Genomic DNA, 24,660 nt, shown 5'->3' with positions numbered 1-24,660 from the left:
GCCTCTCCTGCTGCAGTCCCCCATGAAAATGTAGGATGGTGAGAGGAGTGAGCAAGAACAGGATGAAATCAGTTTTCTGTACAAATCAGCTGATGCGCTGTATAAAATGCAGGTCTAGGTTTTGAACCTAGAATTTTCTTTAATAACAAACCAGGGTCAATGAATGTAAAGCCTCATGCAGAGCCTTTTACTGTGTTAGTCATAGCTTGAATCCTTTATGTTCCCTCTTCTAATGGCAAGTATTATCCAGCAAGCCTTGTTATAGTGTGGTCTTTGGAGGGTGTGGAAGTTGGTAATGATGGTGTCTGAATGCTGTTCCAGAGATCGCTGCTACAATTCACAGCAGATAATAAGAGCCACAGCCAGACAGATAATAGAACTGACTGAGACCCATTTATTGCTAAGAGACTGTCTGAATATTTGTACATAGCTTGAGCCACCCCACCCTCCTTCATCACATTTCCTGGGAAAAGGGGGGAGGGGGGGAAACAGGGCTAAAACAAAACAGAAGCCTAGGGCAGAACAGGGAGGAAAGGAGAGATTTGCAGACTCTGATGCATTTATAGTGTTTTTTTTATGGCCCTTGTCATAACTGAGCCAGAACAGTGTAGATTGCTAAGGTATTTACTGCCTGCCTGTACAAGTGGAGGTGTGGGAAGACCATGGGGAGCAAGCAGTGGACTGGGATGGGAGCTGACCCCAGCCTGTCTGAAGCCTAGGGTGCCGTCTAATCACAAAGCCCTCTTCTGTCACAGGTAAACGAGCAGTATGGTGGGAGGTTTCCCTGATGTCAGGCAGAGCCTGAAGTCAGGGTTATCAGCAGCAATCAGGACAGGAAGGCTTGGCCGAATTCAGAGCAGCATAGTTCATTGTCACTTGCAATTTTCTTAGTTTTCACATGTTTGTTAGCATGCTTAGGCCTTCCAGAAGTTGACTGGAGAGGTAATTTGTGTGCCAAAATGTACATCTGTCATTCAAGTTACTTGGGGTTTTTGGTATTTGACTGACACCCTCTCCCCCTTCCCTGTCTGGGAAGTACTGGCAGTTCTTAAGGAGCAAAAAAGTTGGTTTTCTGCTTTCTAGAGATCTAGAGATCTGCTTTCTAGAGAATGTGGTGCTTGTGCATGTGGAAGGTAAAGAACTTCTAGTTTCTATTCCTGATGGCTGCACCATGTTTCAAGAAGGCCTGTGGCTGTCTTAGCCCCTTTCTTATGCCTGGTGCTGATACTGTTCAATGTCAGCTGTTTCTATGATGCTTTTGGTGAGGAACAAAGTACAGGAAAGGGCACACCTACAAACGTCCTACTGATGATGCCACCTCTTCCTACTTTATTGAGATGGTGGAGAAGTTATGCTGTAATGCTTCTATTCTTGTTTCCAGCCCTGAGGAAAGACCCTGATTTAGTAGGTTGACGAGAGCAGCTTTGTGATTTGACTAATCACTAGTGCCAATGCAGCAAACCTGGCCTCACTAATGGAGGAGCTGACACCCTGATGGAAGTGGACAGTGGGCTGCCAGAGAGCTCCGTATCAGCCTGCTGAGTAATAACTGGCCATCCTCTTGGACTGGCTTGGCTCCCTGACCCCTTTTGTCAGCCCAAGTTTGGTAAAAGCCTGTAAGTAAATTCAGCATTGGCCCCTCCTTACTCTTTGCTTTGAAATGCTTTGCTCATAGTGTTGTGTACATGTCTGTAAGCCCATGATCTGATGTTCTCAAGGCTCTCGGATGTTAGAGCTGCTCAGCTGGTGTGGAGGTCTTGCCAAGTCTGTCTGCTGTGGCCTTTCATTTTTATGATCTGCCTCTTGTTGCCTTCATCCCTGAGGTGCTCAGGCCTTTTCTTTGCTGAACAAACAGTTCATTATTAGGGTTTCTTGTTTTGTTTCTTGGAGGTCACTGAGTTTTCTTTAGTAGTGGTCTGAGTTAGACTTGTGTTGATGAGAGAGAGTCAACTCTGCTTTGATATGCAAACATGTATAGGTGCAGGTCTGTCCCCACCATGCGTCTGCATGGTGTGCTGTCAACTAGTGATTGCAAGCATGCAGATGAAGGGCTTTTTCAGCTGGTTGGAAGAGATCTTGTCTTGGAGAGCCTTTCCTCTTGTGAGACTGCCCCTGGGAGGTTACTTGGAATTAGGCTTTTGATAGCATCAAATCCTGGTTTTGAAGCATTTCACAAAGCTTTTATGGAAGGAGGAGGGGTGGGATTTCTATTCTACACTGTGAACATAATGCCAGAATTTTGGGCCTCCTTGCATGGTCTTAGACCTTTTAGATGAAAGAACTACAGGGTAGGTGTTAAGAAAACTGGACTTGCTCCCATATTAAGAAGTATGTTCATCAGAAAAGACACAAGTAAATACCGGGCTACATTTGAACTTTTCTAAGATATTCTGTTACTTTAATTGAAATCTGCAGTTTAGGTAGTGGATGTTCCTTGACTTCATGGTCCCCTTACTGAATTTTTTCTCATGCAGTTAGGCTCACCTGTCAGAAGTCCTTCATAGTTCTCAGCTCTTAATTTTAGGTTGAACAGGTATTTATGTGAAGGGAAAAGGAATGTCTGGAATTGTTTCCAAAACCAATGGCTATATGGTTTAAATATCACTTTGGTGAGAAGAATTTCAGTCCTAGAGGAATGAGTTCTAGGAACTCCAGCATTGATGCTATGCATGACAAAGTATTACTAAGATGTTTTTCAAAGGCTATACTCAGGCTCTCTGGAGATTAGCTGTTTCCTTTCCATATTTCAGAATCACAGTGATCTGACTCTGCCATATTAGGAGCTGCTCAGTGGTCACTCTTTCCCAGTAATTTCACATAGACACTGCGATGCCTTGTGCTCCCAAATCACTAGGGCATTTTGAAAGTTTTACTGTTAGGCACTTAAATCTAGGCTCAGGAGGAGGCAAAAAGCATTGTTCTTTAAGGCTTGGGAACTGGGGAGGATTGATGCCAGCTAACTAACCCTCCAACAGATGGATGGTGTTCAGACCGTGCTTTCCTAGTGACCAGGAGGACCTGAGCTCTCAATGCAGCTGTGGCTATGGTTAAGCTGTAGACCACAGGCAGGTTTTTGTGTCTTGCTTCCTTCGTTGAGGAATGGGTGAATTGGTTCTTGGGCACACAGTTCCTACATGCCTGGGGCTGTCGGAACAGGCATGTCCTACCTATTCCTGTGGTCACTTTTTTTCAGATTGAGTTCTTCAGAAAGAAGGGAGAAGGGTGTTGGGGGCTAAGCAAAGGGCATTGTCATGTATGGTTTTTCAGTTCAACCCTGAAGTAGCATGAAACAACTGTAAGCATTAATGCAGCTAAGGTTTCCTGGCAAAATTCAGTCTTTTTTTAAGACTGATAGTCATGCTTAAATCCTTCATGTGCAAGATCTCTTCTTCAACCATACCTTGCCTCTGCTCTCCCTATACAATGAATGTACGCTGCTCCGACAGCGAAGTGAGAACGCATTAGCATCACCATAACAAATAGAAAAGTAGGACAAAATACTGGTTGAAATCCAAGACCCAAGCATGAACTTGCCTGCAGAGATGCTCCAAAATGCTGTGTAAAATATGGCTGGCTGGAGAGTTGGACATGACCACCCAGGAACTCCCTTTGTGTATTGTGCCCTGAGTTCCTAACTACAAAGCTTTTCACTTGTATTGTCTACCAAATGCATGTGTAGTTTGAAACTGAAATATCTGAAAATCATCTCCTGATTTTATTGGCCTGAAAGAAGGGTCTGTTCATTTTGTTCTAGATCTGACAAATGTCTCAAGTGTGAAGAATAAGCAGGAAGTTTATAAGGCATATATGATGAATTCCAAACATCGCTGTTTTGCTTTTCCTCCATCAATATAATAGCTATAAACTAGTACTACTTGGACTAGTTTGACAAATTAATTTGAATTTGTACTTTCAGAAGCCACAATGATGCATGGAGTCAGCGTCTGAAGAATCAGGGCCTATTAACACACTTCCACTCGGGTCTTACAGGTTTATTGGACAGTTACACAACACTTGAAGGTCTTTCATCTTTTTCTGCCTGTCCATTTACATCAAGCCCAAGAGAGCAGACAAAGCTGTCACTATCCAGCAAGCTGTGCGAGGGAAGCCAGGATGCAATGACTTTTGATTAAACAGCGAGAAAACCAGTCTATAATCAAAGCCTGCCTGAATGGTCCTATGGAACACTTACATATCAATACTCTGAGGTCACGTAGCTTGTCTGTGCAATGTGGTATGACCCACTGAACTGCTTATCCTCTGCCTCTGGTCTGCTTCAGGTTTGCCCCTCACTGTCTGTAGCTTTTTGCCCTGACTGCTCTGGGCACCAACGGCCTTGCTGCTTGAGTCCTGCCGACCATCTCTTTGCCCTGGGAGAGCCATTTGTGTTGCCAGTGGCCAGGAAATGATGGGGATACCAAGAAATTAAATAGAACTAGAAGACAGCCTGTCTTCTTGCCAATGTAGAGTGGCAATGTGTGAGCAATAGTGCTGTACATATTGTGCAAAACAGGATGAGGGTTTTCCTGGCAGGCTTTTCCTCATAGCTCCCTTCAAAAACACTACCTTTCTACTGGGAACAGACAGCTAATGTCTACCTTGCAGTCATCAAGCTTTTTTTGCAGCTGTACTAGAAGTTGCTGCTTAAAGACTTATTACAAGCTGGTACCTTGTATGTGGTGATACTTAAAGACATTTTAATTCCCGAACTCAGACAACCACTTAGCTTTACTCTTGGAAGCTGTCTAGTTCTGGAGGAGGACTTGGCCTTTCTGCTGCTCACTTCCACAATACTGACTCAGCCTTAGGTTTAGTCCAAGTCTGTGTCTTGTGATGAGTAGGAAGAGGGATCTGGCTAGCAGAAATTGTAGCAAGGTAGTCCTAGATGACCTTAGAAAGGATGCAGCCGTGATTGCCAGAACTTGTAGCACAGTCAAGCTGTAATACCCACCCTACAAGGCCAAATAACTTTACTGCATCCTGATCTCAGCCTCTGTTTCTAATCTGGGCTAGGTGACTTGGCTTGCTGGAGTACTGGAGATAACGCAAAGGTCTTGGGATGAATCTTATTGATTACTGTATACAGCTCTGAGTAATAGAGGTATTGGCAGTATCCATACAGCTCAAAAAGGAAAGATCCCAGCCCTTTGTCTAAAAATACAATCAATTGTCCAGTTCCTACAGCCAGGAAAAGCTTTCATGGTCCTGGGCAGGTCTAGAGGTTATTTAATCTGTCTTCCCCTGCTGTTAGGGTAAGGCAGGTTTAACACACTATTGTTCTGATCTGTTTGACACTTGACTTCCTGTGACTCCCCCAAAGAGTGAATTTCATGTTTGGTTGCCAACTGAAAAAACTGCAGTGAGGGTCTCTTGTTACAAGCTTTGAGATTGATCAGCTACTAGCTATAAGAAAGGCACTGGCCAAGGAAAAAATCAGAAGTCTGCTAGCCAGGAAATATCCCTGTATAGGAAAGGAACTTTTCAAATTGTTTTAGATCCTCAGATGGTATTAATGGGCCTGGTTCCACATTTTGGGAGAAAGGTACGCTTGAAAATAAACTCAACTGTAAAGGACAAGAAAGAATTTAGTCGTGGTAGCTTAGATTCTCCTCTTATGAACAATGTGAAACATCAGGAGAATGGGAAGCTCTCCCAGGGGTAATCCCATCCAAGATTTAGCTGCCTCTGAATTAACCAAGTCCCCAAGCAGTCTGATACCACAGGATGCAGATGTTTTAGTTCTGGCAAGTAGCATGAAACTACAGGCCAAGATTATGCTAAAATTTTCTTTCTTTTAATACAAGTTGCTTTAAAAAAAAAAAGGCAAGATTAATGCTCACCCAGACTATAAGCCTTGTTTAGAAATGTGAATGGGTGTATGTTCTCCTGCTGGCTTGGTAATTTGGTAGATGTTAACACAATGTAAATAGAGTACAAATACAGTTTGGCGTGGTGTTTACAAGGACATATGGGAACTATCATTTTTATGCAACCTAGTACTGGATTTAGTGCTTCTGAAGGGCTTCTGCTTTGATTGTGTGTGAGCTAGACTGTAGTGTGAATGAATTACGAGGGGGAGCAAAACGTGCATGCCTTGTAAACATGGCGAAACCGAAAGATCCAGATAGATGGATAAATGCTGTTCTAAGCAAATAGAAAAGAGCAAATCTAAGGTCAGATGGTAAAAGCTTAGAAATGGAGGGCTGTTTTTCATCCTGCTTACAAAGAGATTTGAGAACACTTCTCTGTCATGCCATAGAGAGACCCGTTGCTGACACTGCTTGCTGGTCTAGACCTGTTCTGGCCCAGAAGAGAGGTGGGCTTCCAGCCACAGATGCTACAATGAGCCTGTGTTAGCTGCTAGTGATTTGCTTGTGCAGCAGAAATGTTGGACATCTGCTGTCAGCCAGAGCAAAAACCTAGGAATGCAAGTATGAAATGCACTGCCTGAATCAAAAGCTGCCACAGCCCTAATTTACTGCATGTGGGATATTTAGACCAGCAGGGGCTTCCTGACCTTTGTTAATATAGCATGTTGCAAAGCATCTCTCTGTATCCCATGACAAAAGATGAGTGTATGTATGTGAGGCAGAATGCCAGTGAAGGCTTCCCAGCGTTGCTGTGGGAGGGTGTTTGCCAAGAGAGAATGGCTAGATGATACCGAGGATGTACCAGGTCCTAAACTGCAGGAGGAACAAGGACTAACAAGTTATTTACATAATGGTTGCTGAAATCTGACTTGGAGGAGATTCCGTTCTGTTCCCAAAGCTGGTAATTGGTCTGGCTTTGGGTGAGAAAAACAAACCAACTGAGGCTGTGGGAGGCTTCTCAGCACTGGGAGGAGTCCTAGCATGCCCCCCATGTGCTCATCTATGCCAAAGGTTGTTCGCTACTCCTTCTGTCCAAGGTGAAACACTTTGGGTGCTCAAGCTCATGGGTCAGGAGGAGGAGAAACCTATTCTCTCGTGGCTCATGCTACAGCTGGAGCAATTCAGAGAAAAGTCCATTATTCAGTCTTATGCCTGCAAGGGACAAGAGACCATCATTAGGAAGGGTGACAACACAGGGTTTTCATTAGGCAAAAGGAAGGTTTCATGCAAAGCCAAGTTACTTTCATTGCTATGGAGGCTTCATGGCATTCTACTTCTTGGGTGTGGGCTCAGTCCCCCCATTGAGATTTGTTTATTCCAGAGCTCAGTAGGTTTCTGGGAAGTGCTGTAATAGCTGGGAGGAGATCCCATGGAGAGGGTGGATTCTCTCGGACACATGCTGTTTAACAATGCCACTGTCTGCAGAAGAACAGAAAATAAACAATGCAAAATCCCTGCCGTAAACCATGCAGTGTGCACAAACACTGAAACATGAATAGCCTCTCAGAAGGCAGCTAGTGCCAAGCAGCTTTACTGCTAATGTTTATTGTGGCGGAGGAGCTAGAACCAGCTCTTCAAACGAGACCAATATTGCCAATTCATAATGGGTTAATGGTCTCTGCAACTGAAACTGAAGTATAATGGTTCTTGGTGAAATGGGGGAAACATCTGTAGAAAGCGAGTTTGGAAGCAGTAAAAACTGCAATGAATTAATTTGATTTTTATTCGGATGTCTCAGGCAGGGAGAGCTAAAGGCCCTATTTGAATAGCTGTTGCAATTGCATGTAATAAAAGCTGAAGGATTGTCTCCAAGGACAGATCATCTAAGCACCAGGCAAAAGAAACAGGTGAAAGCAGTCAGATGGGTGGGAGCAGAGCATAGCTGGAAGGGCTCTGAGTGACTGAGCGCCCCACTGAGCTGTGAGGTCTGGTGTGAGTACATCAAGTGGTGGTGGGGATGTTCCATCTGTGTTTTTGAGGGGGGCTGGGGTTCTTTGGACTAGCTCTGCTTTGGAGGACCAGTCCTTAGCTGCTCTGGCATGGATCTCCCACTCTGGATTCATCTGCAAGGAATCCAGGTTGCATCCTCCAAGATCACCCTGGGGCGTGAACCGAAGTGCAGTAAGTCCCTGCTCACTGCATAGCTGCGCCACTGACTGCCTAGGTGGGGGTGACTCTCATTTACCCTGTACTCATCAGTCCCATCCACTTGCAAGGTCACTTCATGCTGAGAGGAGAATACTGCTGTTTTGGTTTGTTTTTTTTTTTTCTGAATGAATTGTAAACATGGGTTTTCTCCAGAGGAGCCAGGTCATTCTAAAATAAGATAAACACCACCAATGCTAATTGCAATGGAAAACAGCAGCTTCTGCTGGGCTGCTGTGTGCTGTCCCTGAGCAGGGATCCAGCAGAGCAGCTGGGTTCCAGGAAAGCTCCAAAAGATATGAAAGATGCTCAGAATGGACCAACGTCTTCTGGACTTGGAAGCAGATTCCAAATATGGTTATTTTTGTTCAGGGGAATTAAAGAGCTGGTGGCAGCTGAAGAAAAAAGTGAGGCTGTGAGCTCTGGGGCCTGTCTTCTTTTCACTAATATATCCTGTAACGCAGTTCAGTATCAGTGATGGCTCTTTCCTCTAACTCTTCCTAACATGGGGAACCCACTGAAGCGCATATGAAGAAGTGGATGGTATGTGATAGGGGGCTGCAGTCAGCAGCTGGCTCTCCAGTGGGGCACATTCCCAGCTGCAGCAGCTCCTGCTCCAGCCCTGTGGGCCAGTGCAGCTGAGCACAGCTTGGGGTAGGTGGTGGGTGGAACTGGATGGGGCTTTGATGTTGTGTTGTAGTTAGGTGACAGGTTGGTTGTTCAGCACCTCTTGCTCCAGGTACTGACATATTCAGCACAGAATAACCACTAAGGGAACCCTCGGAGGTGAGCGAATGAAGATGCTTTTCCCTGAACAGCAGTAACAGCCTAACCCTTCTGCATCGGTGGGTAGTAAGTACAGTGACAGTGATTTCCAGCAGGTCCAAGTTCTGAACTTGGCTGTAAGAAGCTCTCAAAGCATAGTGCTACATCTTTGAGCTCTTCTGCTCCTCCCTAGCAGCAGGTGCTGTAGTGATTAGAGCTCTGAGAGTGAAGATGTAAAAGCCTGCAGCTGCTGCAGGTGACTGGAGCTATTCCTTATGTCAGGCATTTACAACCTGGTGCAGGGTTACAATTCTACCAGTGAGTGCAGTGAGCATTATCCCAAGGCCCACGAATGCGATCCAATTGCTTCCAAAGCTTGTGCCCTTCTTGCCAAGCAGTGTCTGTATTGGCTCCATTGCAAACCGAGTCCTGAAGTGAAAATAGAAAAAAGTCATGAGGACCCTTGTGGACCTGACTTGCAAGCACGGGAATCCATTCTGTTTGTCCTGCAAGCTCTCCAGCAATGAAGAAAGCAAATGCCAGCTTGGAAGCAGTGTGATCCCTCTCTTCTGTCTTGCCAGAGGGCAGACTGATGCTGCTGCCTTGCTCCAGTTGTGCTCTGAGCTTGCTACCAAGGACAACCATTCATGTATTTGAGGAAAGCCTTGGTAAGCCAGAGCAGTGTACCTTTGAAATCATGTTATATAAGCTTTTGATAGCTCAAGAACTAGAGATGTCTGGATGGATCGGAGGATCAAAAAGTCCTTGAAGTACATAGGGTTATTTGGCCTTACAGAACAGACCAAATTCTAGCTATTTTAGGAGTAGATGTCTCTACTTTATTCTTTTAGGTACCCCTTTGCTGAGCTATTAGGCATGCCTGGCAGTCTGGTGCACAGAATACCTTGCAGAACTAGGGAAATCTTATCTCCTTCTAAACACCAGGGAAGAGAGACAGGCTAAAATCCACATCCTCAAAGGAATGTAGATTTGTAATTTGCACTGAAAACTGGTGGAGATAGCAGCATTTCCCTAGGGTTAGGGTTAAGCTGATTGACTTTTCTGGTATATAAGCATGTAATTGATTATCCTGGAGGCTCTGAGGCTAGGCGCTTTCCTTAGATCATGTCTGTAGGGGTGCATGGAAATGAGCCTGTGTCTCCTGAGCCACACTCTGCTCTTGCTTGAGTCACTGCTGCTGCCCATGACAGCATTTCTTACCCTTGTCTCTGGATCAGTTGACTTAAGCTCTGTCTGGGGGAGCCAGGTGGGAAAGCAATCTGATTTTGGGGAAGCTATTGTAGGGCTGTCCTTTCAGACTCCAAACACAAGACCCTTCTCTCTCACTGTTGCTCCTGCCTTTTCAGCTGCACGGTTTGGTGAGCCTGGGCCAGCCCTGCCTCTCCTTGCCTAACTCCTCGCAAGCAGCCATGAATTTTTGAAAAGGGCCCTGGCTTGCTCTGCCAGCACTCCTTAGCTTCGCCTCGCTTTCCTCCCTGCAAGCCATGCTGAAGCAGCGCTTCGCTCTTCTCTGGGAGGGGGGGAAAAAGTAGGTCATGGTGTCACGTAAGGCAGCTGAGCGTTAATACAGAGCTGGGCGAGCGGAGGAAAAAAAGCCATCGGATTGGAGATGAACGCCCAGCTGTGCGGGATAACCAGGGATGAAAGAATTCAGCGGGGAGCCCGGTGGAAGCGCAGGACCGCGGTGGCAGCAGGTGACAGCGCCCGGTGCCACCAGCCCGGCTGCTGCTGCCCGGGGACCTGGTAGGCGCCTACCGAGGCTGCTCGGAGTGCCCTCTGCTGGCACAGGTGAGTCCTAGTCCTCCCCCAAATCTTGCCTTTTGCAAGCTGGGGTGGTGCTTTTTTAATAAAGACAAAAAAAAAGGGAAAAAAATCCCCTCAGCAGTTCAGCTCAAATAGGCAATGCAGAAAGCATGAGACACGCATGGAAAATCAGCTTTCAGCGGTCCAAAATCCTTAGTTGCAAATCTTTTTTTTCCCTGAATTTTACAGATTTATGAGTCCCTTGGTTTATTTCAGCTATTTTTTGCCAAATTAACATATGAAAAAGGAGTTTTTTTATGTGCTCTTGACTCTCACCCAGCATTACTCACCAGGCCTGGAATAGATCTGTTTGAAAGATGGGCACAAGTCTTGCCTTATCTGAGGCAGCATTTCAAGATACCCTCGTGCTTAAGGAGAGGGATTCAGGTCTGGAGGTTTGGCTTCTCCATTTACTGATTTGGGATACCATTCACAGTTCAGGTGTGAATGGTGATCTTGGCTGCTTTCCTAATTAATGGTTTTAACCCACTTAAAAAAATAAACAACAACAACAACAAAAAAAGATTTAAAAGGTAAATGTTTCAAAGGAGTGCCTGCTGAGAGAGTTTGGGGTCCTAATCTTCCTTCAGTAATCTTGTAGGCACAGTAACTTTTTCATTTTTGTCAGTCTGTTTGCAGCATCGTCACTCAGAATGAATTCACTTTGAATTTACCCTTGGCCAATGCATGCTGCAAGTCTCCCAGTCCTTCAGAGCACATGTGGCACTGGGAAAAGAAGGCTCAAATTGTCAAGGCCAAAACCTAGGCTCCTCTTTCAGTCTGGAGTGCCTGATTAGCTCTGTAGTTCTGTTTGCAAGAACCCAAAGTTTTCTCTGGAGGGCTGGTATTTAAACCCTGCTCATAGCTCCCACCCTCTGACTCCAAGAGCTTCCTCCACAACTTGGAGCGGAGCAAACCTCTTGTGCCCAGGGGTTGGGAGCTGAACAAGATGAAATCCTCTTTTTTTTCCACTCTTTCATGGTAATAAATAGTGCTGGTAGAGCACAGTCAGGGAGCCTCCTGGCATTATTAACACTTGCTGCTGCCTGACCATGCAGAGGGAAACTAGTGCTAAAATCCTGTGTCTAAAACATCCTTGATGCCTGCACCCTTTCCTGTTTTTCAGCCTGCTTACTTTTCCAAATGCTTGGAAATGTTGGTGACTGGTGCAGGCAGCAGTCTATAGTCTAACCAAGGTTTTTGCCTGCTGCTGGCTCTGTGGCACAGATTTTTAAAGTTAGTTTTAAAATAGGTCTGCCTAGAAAGAGCAGGATTCAGGAGGATGCCATCAGCTAATAGGCACAGGCCAGAGATCCACAGCCAGGCACTTTACAGGCAGGCCGTGTCTGGTGGTTGAGCTTGACCATGGCATGCAGCAAGTTCTCCCAACCAGAGTGAGAACCTCAACAGTGCCAACTGTCAATTATGCCTCCCCTGTTAAAAATAAATGTCCTATGTTTGAACTGGCTGACTTAAAATTCTAGCCTTACTCTGTGCTTGTAAAAGATCTTAGCTTCAAGGCTCTCTGAATGCTGTGCAGGCATTAGCAAGCTTTGATGCCCCTTGAAGGCTGCCTGGTAAGCAGGATTAGTCTCATTCCAGTCATGGAGGGCACAAGAGGTGAAGGGACGAGGCTGCCCACCTCCATCCCCATGTGTGCGTTCTTGGCTTCTGCTGCCATGCTCAATGTACCTGCCAACTTTGTGCCTCCTCTCCCAGCGGCACTGCTTGTCCTTGAGTTACCGGTCTGATTTATTAGAGGAATCTGAACCAGCACACAGTGCTCACCTATGTAGGCAACTGTTGCTTCTCCCATCCGCTGTTTGTGAGCTTGAAAACAACTTGCTGAAACGCTGAGGTGTAAGATGAACTTCTTGAAACATAATGACTCAGTTGGAGTTGCCAAAACTTGGTATATTCTGCTTGCCAAATGCATGCTATTTTCGGCTCTCACTGTTTGGAAGCACCGCATGGTTTGTGTGGCTGCTCTATCTCATGAGACTGGGAGATGGGAATGGTGGTGTTTGGGATGAGTTGGGTTTGATGAGTGGGATGAAGAGAGCCTTTGGGAAGCAGCAGTAGATGAAATGATATCAAAGTACAGGTGATGTTCATGTTGCTTACCCAAAGGTCTCTAGGCTGCCCCTGATTATATTCAAGGTTATAAATCCTATCAGGTTACTGAATTGGGTTCAACCAAGACAGAAATGGCTTTAATGTTTCTTTTAGTACCTTACATTATTAATCAAAAACATGTTTTAAAGCTTGGCTGGTGTCACTTCTGATTCTAATCTTGTGTTCCTGGTGATCAGGAGGTGTTCTGGTATTCAGGATTTTGACTTTACAGGGGGCTGTTGTGCCAAATCTTTTTTTTTACTAACTTCTTCTCTCCTTTTTTAAATGTTAGGAGTCGCAACAAATCCTACATCAGCGGTTGGATTGGATTCCAAATTTTGCAGTTGGTTCAATTTGTTACAATGGGTGTAACTAATTGCCTGGATCCAAGCACAATTAAATGAATCTAGATCATAATTCTAGGAGTTGCACCCAAAATATGAAGCTCATTTTCCTTTATCCTCTAGCTCCATTGAATAACAATAGTCAGTATTAGCCTTTCCTGTTGAAAATCTATTTTGACCCACCTCAAAGGCTGATGAAGCATATAAAGAAAAAACAAAGTGTGGGAACTGTGCATCTTTGCAAGCTTGCAGGACTGAAGTGGTGGATGAAGGTAGCTATGCATGCCCCTCGAAACTTGCAAACAACTTTATATTTTTTTTGCCTAATGACCTGGCTTTTATATTTTAACCCACATTGGATTGTTTTTATTACCTGTTTTGACTCTACCCGTTGTGAAGTGCATAACAGTAGTTCTGTGCATTTTTCTCTGGACAGCAGCTTAACCATTGCTTTGTGCTGAATAAGAGACACAGATAGCAAGTCTTGGGATGAATCCGGGGTCAATGCTTCTAATCCAGTGTGTGTAAAGTACAAAGACTTCTTGATATCTACTTTGAGTCTGGGTTTGTTGTTCTTTGTGCTGGGGCTGCTGGCAGAGGAGCCATCTTAGGATGAGCTAGAGCACAATGCTGCTGTCCCTTGAATATGGAAGAAAGCTTAACCTACATGTTCTGTGCTACGCAAATTTTCAGTTTGATGCTGAAACAGTGATTCTGAAACAGAATTAAAAGCTCTGTCCTGCTAAAATTAAAAACCTGAACTCAGGAGTAACTCTATAGTGAGACTGTTGAATGACTTAGTTGCTTTTTTGGGTCTAATTCATAAAATGGGCCCAGAGGAAATAGGAAAACATGCAATTCATAATAACCTCTCCAGAGAATAGCTTGTTTCTTTTCTCCTCCGGTGGTATTGTCAGGCTTCAGTGTACTTAAAAACAGACCTGGCACAAAGCGCAGATGTGTTGGTGAAACGATGGAGAGAGGTTCCCCCCCTTAAACAAAGGATGATGATGATGACTTCTAATGAAACCCCCTTAAATTGGGATTCTTTTTGATGTCTGTTGCTGTAGTATTGAAGAGCTTTGTTTGCCTACTTAGTCCAGATCTTCAAGAACAGAAGACAGTATCTGGATTTGCTACGTAGCAGCAGGAGAATGAACAAATATTAGAATCATGAAGAACTACAAGTACTCATGTAGTGTCAGGAGAGTCAGCTATAATTCTTTTACTCTGTACAGTCCTGGGGAAACAGCTGGAGCATTGTGTACAATTTGCTGGTTATACTTCGGGGATGATGTGGACTATGGGGAGATGCCAAAGAACAGGGAGAACAATTGGAGATCTTGAAAGCACAACCTCAAAGCAATTCTCATGACTAAATGAGAATTAAAATTAAAAAGCAACAGAAGCTTCAAAGTATATAGAAATACTCATGCACAGAAGGAGGAAAACACTGCTGTCCAGAATAATGGAAGTAGGATGGGAAATAATGTACTTCAAAACTTTCCGAAGTGTCCATTCTTGATCTACCTTGTCATAATTTTAGTGGTAAGGATGTTGATGCAGTACTTTGAAGCACCTGGGAATATCATGGAGTTCCTGATCACTACAGGTGGTAAAGACTCAGTTACCTGAACATGTTTAAAAATGACATACCTTGTGCTCAGCTACCAGCGGTGTCTGATATTTGATTAGAACATCATTTTCTAACTAATACTTCCCTCAAACTCTCTGAGGTGTGAAAAAGTAATATCTGCATCTTTGCAAACCTTAAGCCTTAGAATAGAGAAAATATTCTAAGGTAAACTACCTCCTCTATTGACTTCATCAGATTTTGGATTTGAGGGTGGCATAGAGACAGCAAACCAGGCTGAGGTGGCTGAGGAGTTGAGGTCTGAGACCTGAGCTGAGAGCTTGCTTTGAAATCATGCAAGATGAAGTTGATGCAAGTGTAATTCTCATGGTGTTTTTAGTTCACATTAACCCCAGAGGGAAATGTAAGCAGACTTTTCCTAACTCTGAAGCTTATTAGACCATGACATATTTATCCCTCTGGGAGATACTTAAAAGTGGATTGGACAAAGTGCTGGAAAATGTAAGGTCCTGTACGCTTTGGAGACAATAAGTTCCATACAGTTGGGGCATCGGAACTGGGTTTGGTTTCTTATTTTGTCGCTGGCTTGTTGTGTACATGAGTTAACTTTATTTTGAGGTCTGCTGTTGGGAACCACTGGAATTGCTGAGATGCTCTGACCTGGGATTTGAAGCAGGGGGTAGGACCTAGTTCAACTCATGCTTTCTAGTTTCAGGCCAGGGTTTCAGAGATGCTGTGTGCATGCAGTTCAGCAAGTGACACTGAAGCAATTGGCTTAAGCACATAAGTGACTGTGTTTGGAAGTTAGTAGTTCAGGTCTATAACAAAACTGCGGGTCAGCAATTAGTCTCAGGCGCTCTGGCAAAGTGCTTATATCACAGCTGACTCCCTGCTGTTTTGCCTTTAGAAAGCAGTGTGGCATCTGTAACAGCTGGTTAGGGGGTTATTTCTGTCACGCAGTCACAGAAGAGGCAGCAGCGTAATGAGAATAGACCAACATGCAAGAAAAGGTACCAAAGCAGCTCTCAAATCCCTCTTTGCTCAGATGAGCTTTATTAGACTATGGTTTGGGTCTAATCAATATCTGTAGTCCTTTCATTCCTGTCTGTCCTCAGTTACAAATTGGTATAAAGGAAGGATAGGAGAAGCTTCAGGAGGTTTTCCAGCTCAGTGTGACACCGTACTGATATTAATATCTGAGTGTGCGTGACCTTGTTAACTCAGTGTACACGGGGTAGATACCTTTCTTCTGGCTGCCCGATGTGTTACTTACTATTAATGAGAAGTAGCATTAAATTTCTCCCAGCTTGAAGCCTCACTGTGATGGTAACTTTCACACTGTAGGATATGTGGAGAACTTCAGCCAAGGCTTAGGATAAAATTGTGGAAGAAAATGCACCTGTAGCTTGGTACTAATGGTGTATAGCATCCCATAATGATTATAATAACAGCTCATGAGCAGAGTTCTCAATCTGAGTAGTGGGTAGAGGCGTCCTTCTCAGTGTTGTGGTTTGCTTCTTGTGGGACTTGTTAGGAGCCAAGTTAAGCCTGCTATTTCCAAAACTATCAGGTAGAAATTAATGAATTGACAGAGCAAATAACCCACTGCTTATTTCCTGAAACAAAGAGCACCTGTGACACGGAAGGGGTCACTGCCTGGCAAGAGGCTTGTGTAGACACTTAGAAAGTTGGGACTGGGAAGAGAACTAGGGACAAGTGGCCACACAGGGCCAAGGGTAAGTGTGGCTTGGGCTCAGACCTTTTTGTCAGGTGTTGGTGCCTCTTCAATGCCTCTTTCAGTCCTTTGATAATAAGCTCATGTGGGATCTGACCTTGAAGGAGGTTAATGCTTCCACGACTCAGTAAAGCCAAGTCACGCTTTTCAATCTTGGATGTTTCTTGTTGCTTGCAGGCTTGTTTCTGTTTGTGTTGTTCTTTGGGTGTGTTGCCTGCGAGGCGGGAATTGCATTAGGCTTTGGTTTGTTTGGTGAGAGAAGGAGGGTCCTGTTTGTCAGGTATTTTCGCTTCTCAGCTCCTCCAGCTTCTGCCAGCTTGGTCTCAGCCCTCAGGCTGAAGAGGCAGGTGTGAAGTGAGGTGAGCTATTTAAGAAAAAAAAAAAAACACAGCTCAAAACCACACACATGGAGCAGGCTTGTGAATGTGGGGGGGAGGATTTTTATGAAGCCTGGGCGGTGTAGAGGGCACAGAGTATCTGGAGCTGTTTCTGCTACACAAGGTATGGCTGAGGCCTCGCAAGTACCCCTTGGCTGTGCTGGGGCAGGGTCTCTTCTGTGTGAGCCCTGTGGTCGTGCCTGGGGTGGCAGACTGCACTTCTCGTCTTCAGGGATTTGGTCTGCCTTGAACAGAACCGGTAATGTGGAAGCTGCTTAAGCGGCTGCCATACTCTTGCCTTTGCCAAGCTGCCAGGCTGGGTCTGCCTTGTTAAATGAGTGCTAAGGTCACCCTTGAAATAAATCTCACACTGCAACTGCAGCCTTGTTTTTGCAAGATAGTAATTCCTTGAAATACCAGAAAAAAACACCCATGGACACCAGGGCCTGCTGTGCTGGTGTTACGCAACATCTTTTCGGTGTTGTTTCTCATCTTGGAGGCTTTACTCCAGAGACACCAGGGCTGGGCTTGCATCAACCTTGTGTGTTTGAGGGGTTTTGAGAGGAGGGTCCTCTAAGTGCCTGTTTGTCCTTTGGTGAGTGGAAGTCACTTGACTGATGACTCAGTTTCTATGACTGTAGGATAGAGATGAGATGTCTTTCTAGAGAATGGGGGGGGGGGGGTTGGTTTGGGAAAAGCTTTGAAAAATGTGAGGTGCTAAAAAAAACAATGGCATAAATGTTACGCAAACAAACTCTGGAAGATGAGGAAATACAGGTCAGGTGCTCACATTTTCTTGTGATGCCTTGGGATCGCTGTAGTGTGACTCAGAAACATTTGGGTGATGGAAGCTAAATTACAAAGTGAGGAAGTAGCTTTTACTTTCTAGCAGAATATGGATTCTCTGTAGCAAGGGCTCCTCTCTGCTCTTGTGTAATACTGACTCTTTCCTTTTCAAGGCTTTGCATTTGATGGCAGCCTTCGACAAAAGCTGAAGCAGAGGCACTTCTCTGAACAGAAATTCTGGGTGAGATTACAGAGGGCTGAGCAGAGTTAGTTCCAGTGACTCCCTTCACAATGTTTTTGCATGTAGCTGGGCTAAGTGGTGAATTCTCACAACAAAATAGCAAATACTTTGTAAGACTCTCTACAGAGCCATTCCCCAAGTTACCTCTCTATGCTAGGCTGCAGCTGCCCACTGATGCCAAACCATGAGTGGGGTTTAGTGGATGGGAGAAGGAGGTGAAGTGAAAGAAATGTTTGCTTGTGAGACCATTAGCATTCATGGAATGCTGCTGACAGATGGCTGCCAAGGTTATAAGGGTATTTATCACTTAAGGAGATAAATCATTGCTGTGTCCTCCCAAAATGATGTTGCATCTTTGAACTTCTTCCTGAATAAAGCTCTTCTTGTTTTCTGCTAGGCTCTGCACTGGCGATTGAAGGAACAGTGCCTGACTAATGACGCTGGACAGCAAGGAAATACAATTGTCCTGGAAGAGCTGGCAGGTACATTGGGGATGCTGTTCATTGTGTTTTGTATTTGCAAGAGGGAGCTTGTGTGAATCCAGACGTTGTGGATACTAGCATCTCCTGGCAAAAGGCTTATAGACGCTAGCAGTTGTCTTGATGCAAGGATTCATTCTGGTTGGCCTGCTGGGAGCACTGGCTGTGTCCAGAGTCATGCATGCTTAATGATTTCCCTTGTCAATATTTTTAGTGGGCTGCTTTCACAGGACCATTTCACCTACCATCACCTTCTATCCTTTCCATCTTCATAGCTGCTTCTCCCCAGTAGATGGGAGGGGATGCTGTTTGTAGCAATCAGTGCTGTTACATGCCCTGTATGCTTATTTTGGAAGAATAACAGCTCCCCCCCCACACTTGGTGGAGGAGACGGAGGTGCTGCCTTCCCCGATAGCCTCCTGCCTTGTCCCCAGGAAAAGCGCAGGCTTTCCCTTCACCCAGCTCCCCTGTACAGCTGAGGAGAGAAGAAATAGAAATTGGAGCAAGGATTTGCAATGAATCAACATCCCTTGCTTCCCCACCCTAGCTAATCCTAGAGCTGCCTGTAGGCTGCTCTGTTGTAAATGCTGCTGGTAAAATCACACTCCTGCCACTTTTCTTCCATGCCCTGGCTTGCCCTTTCTGTTAGGGAAGCTGCCAGGAATCCTCTGCTACGTATGCAACTGCGGGGGTGATACAAGCGCCGCTTTGTGTTCAACATGGCATTTAGGAGCTGTTTTCCCATTGCTGGTGATCAGAGCAACATCTGTCTCCTTGTTTACAAGGATGCAATTGTAAGATGATCAGAAAGGCTGGGTTTCTGTGGCTGCCACTTATAATAACTACTGAAATGCATTCCCGTATCAGCAGGAAGAATCTCATAATATATAGATAGACCCTCTAATCTGTTCTGCATTAGCAGATGATGGAGATGGTCCAAGCAGTGATAATGAAAGCTAGCCTGATAGAAGGCTGAGATCCTTTTAGTTAAAGCTTGATGATTTGTCAGGCTGAATGCTGTCTTGTTCAGCTCTTATGCGCTGAGGTTTGACCTGGGAGGGGACTGCAGATCCCTGCACCCCTGGCTGGGCTTGTTGGCAGGCGTGCTTGGCTGGGCTGTTCCAGTGCTGCCTTCAATATAATGCAAGCCATAAAAGGTGGTATCTTCCATGCTAGTCCCCAGTGTCCTCCCCTGTGCTGGGATGCCAGCTGTGAACTCTAGATTGAGCACAAGCCTGTTCAAACACATGCTTAAGCAAATGCATGTAGTTGAGTCATGCATGAGTACTGCGTATCTCAAGGGGGCAGTTGTGATTATGGGAGCACCTGGATTTGGTGCATTTCTGAGGCCACTTTCATGTCCTGTTACCTGCCTCTGTCTGGGCAGGATCCATGAGTTCTGTAGCTCTTTCTCATTGGCACATACTCTTTCCCAGTTGCTGTTCCCCTTGGGGAATTCTCTCCTGCTCTGATTGCCTGGTTTCTGTACTGCATTTCTCAGCTCCTCAGCTGTATGGTCTGTCCCTTGCACAGAGAAATAAGGGTTATGCTGGTGGATTTCCTGGGGAGCAGGGGCTGGATGAAGGGAAGATTTTCAGGTCTCTTATGCTTTAATGTGCCCAGACAAAGTTCAATTGTGCAGCACCTGTGGAATGTCTGGGTCTGCTTTGCATGGCTGTTTCCATGGGCTTGGAGCTTTCTATGTGGCTTCCCCTCTTTTTTTGTCGTTATGATCTGTACCCTTCCTGCTGTTTATTTTCATTTATTGCTTTTTTTTTCTGTGTGAAGAGCTCCAAGCTATTTAAGAAGTCTATCCAAGACCTAGTGGAGAAAATGGAGTCTGGGATAGCATTTTTGCCGAAGATGTCCCCAGGATTGGAGCAGTCCATCTGTGGCTGTCCAGTTTTCACCTGAGGGAGCAAATGAGCTTGGCTGGGTAACCCTTTGGTGACTACAGCACAAATGATCCGTAAAACGAAAGTCTTTCTCCTGCAGAAAGACATCTGACCACTGTAATAATGGGGGGCAGCAAGCAGAGATGAGGTGCATTGCCCAGATGTTTTGTTACATGCTCAAATATATGTATATATGGCTAGGGTTTTGATGGCAGAAAGCCTTATTTTCTTGTCAGTGGAGTAATTTATATGTCTGTGTCAGCTCTTCAGGAAGTATCATGTCAGTGGAAATGTAAAGTCTCCTGATCTTTTAACTCTTTGGCCTTACTTAAATTCTCTGAGTTCTCAGCAAACTAAGATTAATGGAATGGCTTTAGACATTCAATGGGAGCTCATGCTGCAGTGACCTTACTGATTGCCACTGACGAGTGGCAAGAATAGCAATTTTGAGCTTTTCTACAGAAGCAGCTTTTCATCGCTGTTGGAGATGGATCTCCTCCTTTGGGTGAGGAGCATGTTGGCATGCAGTAGGAGGTGCTCTGTAATTCAGCACTTTCGGAGGTTTTACTTGCAAATAGAGATTTGGAAAAACCTAAGAAATGAATCAGTTGACTGTGGATGGAGAAACATAATTGTTGACCTCCTTTAAATGTTTTCTTTTCAGTGCAAAGGCTGTACTGTAGCTTGAACTGTCATCTTTGTGGTCTGCTCTTGAGAAAAGGCTAAAGAGAAGGTGGGGTGTTTAGGCAATACGCTAGACTGGAGCTCAGGAGATGCTATAGGAGATCAGCTGGATTTCTGAGTAGGCTACGGATGACTCTGACACAGGCAAGCCATTAAACGTACCTGTGACCTTGTCTTTTGAATCTCAAGCTCTTTGGAACAGTCTACCCCTTGCTTAATGTCTGTAGAGTGTCTAGTGCAGTAGATGTGGTTTCTGGGCCAAACACTTGGAGGTTACTGGTCATGAAACAGCAAATAATGCTCACCTGTTTCAACTGTGTAATTAGTCTGGAAATCCATATCCTTTACCAAAACTTCCTTTACCCTGGTGCCATCAGCTGTGTGTTTGGGAGGACAATGTGCCTAGCCATTGGCAGAGGAGCTGCCAGACTCCTACTGCATCCCCTTTTTCAGTATTTGGACACTTTCTTTCAATGTACTTGGCCAAGGTTGGCTGCCTTTTGCTACTGTCATAAGGAAAGCAGTCCTTGTACATCTGGATAATGTGTTGTTGTCCATCAAGTCACTGGCACAGACTTCCCTAACTCAGTGCCATACCCTCTCTGCCACCTAGATGGTTTGCAGTTGCACCCAGCCATAATACTCTCTATGATGTTGATTCCCTCTGATTCTGAGTCCTTTTATTACTTACACCAAAGGTTTTATTTTAATCCAGCAGCTTGCAGTATCACCATCACATTTATACTGTTTCTTTACAACTGTTTCTTCAGTCTACCTTGTTCTGCCAGTCTGTCTTCTGGCTCCTTTGTCTATCTAGGTGGTAAAGCCCTTGAAGAAAGGGGTTAGCTGTGTTATTCCTGCAATACTCAGTCATAGTTTGTCACTTGGTGGGGAATAGTCTATAAACTTGTGTAAACTTTCGCTCACAGTACAGATTTCTTTATATTAGGTAGGTCTAATTATAAGGCCACTAGAACTCAGGTGCAGCCTCCAAGCACAATAGTAATATACATAATCACTTGGGTAGCTGCCTGTGCTCTGAGACCTCATAATAACCAGAGGTGGAGCAGGTCATATTTTGGCTTCCACTGGGTGTACATTTTTGATGGATGCAGTGGGGATGTCTGCAGTGTGCTTGACCTATTAAAATTGCTTCTATTATGCAATTTCCCATTTGAAGAAGTGATTACGGGTGCAATCCTGTATCAGTTTACACAATTGATCATCCAGTGGTTATCCTGTTAGGATCCCAAGAGTGCTCAAACTTGTTTCCAAATTTGTTTTCCTTTTTGGGCTGTTATGTAAGAGTTACTCTGATGTTCCAGTCCTCTGTGCAGTACAAGGCAGCATTAGCCCTTTGGCTTCTGCATTTACCAATGCTGCTTCTGGAGTGGTGCAGGCTGGCAAAATCCAAACTTTCAGCAGCGTAGTGCTGAGGATGCATCAGCTGCTGTATCCCAGAAGTGGCCTAAGACACAGAATATCACTGGGGGAAATACCAACGAGGGCAGAGAATATAAGTGTTGGTGTCAATTGCTCCTGTCAGTCTGTGGGTGGTCATAAAGGATGAAGAAATTGTGAGCAAATGAAAGTCTTGGTAAGGAAGTTGCTGCCTCAGACCTGGACATCAGGGCTCAGTTTTATCATTCTAGGTGAACCAAAGAGGAGTCACACTCCTTCAGCCCCTCTATTCACTGGCAAAGGGCATAAAGGCTATGTTGTATTCATGCCTACTTGAGGAGCATTAAAACTACTTCTTGGCTTTCTAATCTGTATTTTAGCTTATTCCATTGTAGATATGCCTGAAGCTCATCCAGAGTGCTGGCTGCCCAGGCACACATGTCCACCTCTGTTTGCAGTTACGATACTGAACGATGTTTATATGTTAGAGATAAAGCAGGACAGCCTCCCTGGTTACTGCAGTGATTTGATTTTAGGCGCACAGACTCTGACCTGAGCTGGTAGTTGGCCAAGGACACTAACGTTAAAGGGCCTGCTTTTGGGTAAAGTGGCACAATACCTTCAAAGGCCAGAGGAACTTAGCTTTGTTACGCCTAAACTGTTGTCATTGTGAAGCTTTTTATGCTGTTCTTGAGTTTGCGAGGGGAGAGCACAGTCTTAGTGAGTAGAGGGTACAAGAGGCTAGACAGAAGACACAAGGCACCTTACTGGAAGTCATGACACAGGGCACGCTCCTGTTCTCCTCCACCCAGTTCACTCTGGCCATACCAATGTCCCCTGCTGGCATTTCCCCTTCTTCTTTTGTCAGTAGATCTTACTGACTCACTCTTGTTTCAGCCCCGTAGTTGCATTTTTCCCCTGCAGCTTCACTCAAACCTCATGTTTGACTGTGCTCAGCCTGAAGCTCCGCGTGCCGTCGGCTGGCTGCGAGCAGGAGCCCCTTCAGCACTGGGAGAGCTCCAGCAGGGCATTAATCAGGCTGTGCTGCTCGGCTCGGAGCGAGGGCTGCGGGGATCGCAGCTCCAGGCGGTGCTGATGCGAAACATCTGATGCTATCTGGCAGATGGGAGATGTTTACTAATTAGTTTGCCTTAGACAGATTTTAAATAATTTTGTTCGGATTAGAGTTTACGCTCTGCCTAGCTCCATGCTGGGTTCCAAAGTCAGGCTGGGGCGTTGGATTTTGATTGACAAGTGATGGCTTTTCTTGACCAGGCATGCCTTTGTGGTCAGATACTTCCTGCCCAGCTGCTTTTGCGCCCTTAGCTAGCAGGGTCTAAGCCCAATCCGAGTCTTACTATCATTAATAAGTTTCCTGCAACTTTATTCAAAGACTTTGAGCATGGACAGGGTTGTCTTAGATTCCCACTTCACTGCATTGAGTGAAGTGGGGACTTGTCTGTAAAAGGGGAGGATTTGTTTCTACCTGGAATAATCCTTTAACAAAGTGATTCAACAAAAACCAGAATAGAGGAGGATTTACAGGCTTGAGAAGCACTTATCCCAGAAGCTAGAGTCAAGATCATCAAGCATGAAATGAGGAATAAGGGCAGGGAAACAAATGTCAGATACTGTGCATAGGTAGAGCACACTTATTTTTGGCCCTTGTCATGTATCTGGAGCCATACTCCCTTTCTGTCTATGCAAAACAGACTACTACTTGAATGATGCAAGGCTTTAAATTCTCTAAGTGACCAGATGGAGTTTGCCGCAACAATAGTGTTTCTGCTTGGTTTTGGGAAGGGCGGTGGTTTTGCTGGCATTACACAAGGCAATGTGTGATAAAATAAGGAACCTTCTTTCTCCAGCTCTTCTGATTTATGAAACTGCTGGAAATCAAAACTCTATTGCTGTTTGAAATTTTTGCTCCAAACTGTACTGGATGTTCTTCACATATTAATTTTGTGGATTACAGAATGTTCTAGGCAAAACATCAGTGGGACAGTAAAACATTAATGCAAGAGTTCAGCTAACAAAATAAAACCACAGTGTTCTTCTATCCTGCTTAATAATGGCTCGAGTGAAATGGGGACAGTTGTGTGGTCTAGTGGCTAGTGAGGGGTGTGGTCCTTTGGATTCCTGGAGCTGCTTCCCAGCTCTTCTTTCCCATGCTGGGTGACCTTAAGCAAGTTTACCCCTTGCAAATTGGAGCCTGGTGTCTGGCTAGGAAGCTTATTGGAAACTTAATTTTTGAGAGAGCATTTTGGGAGCTTGAGATGACAGGTGCTAAATAAAGGCACTTCTCTCTATTAAGTAGCTCTAAGAAAACACACTGATTCCAATTTTGTGACATTGGTACTTAGAGAACTCATATTTTGGCTTTTTATGAATTAAGTACTCTTCAT

General features: G+C 44.9%; 1 long non-coding RNA gene across 1 annotated transcript in view; it reads left to right on the top strand.

Annotated features, from left to right (window-relative positions):
• LOC125184400 (uncharacterized) overlaps positions 1 to 24,660 on the top strand; it is a 118,471-nt gene that overhangs the window by 3,424 nt on the left and 90,387 nt on the right. Inside the window, exon 2 of the long non-coding RNA XR_010833437.1 lies at positions 18,194 to 18,278. This is a non-coding gene — a long non-coding RNA (uncharacterized lncRNA). The remainder of the gene's footprint in view (positions 1 to 18,193; positions 18,279 to 24,660) is intronic.

The sequence above is a fragment of the Anser cygnoides genome, chromosome 9, assembly GCF_040182565.1.
Source record: "Anser cygnoides isolate HZ-2024a breed goose chromosome 9, Taihu_goose_T2T_genome, whole genome shotgun sequence".
NCBI lineage: Eukaryota > Metazoa > Chordata > Aves > Anseriformes > Anatidae > Anser > Anser cygnoides.
This window is presented reverse-complemented; position numbering and strand designations above follow the sequence as displayed.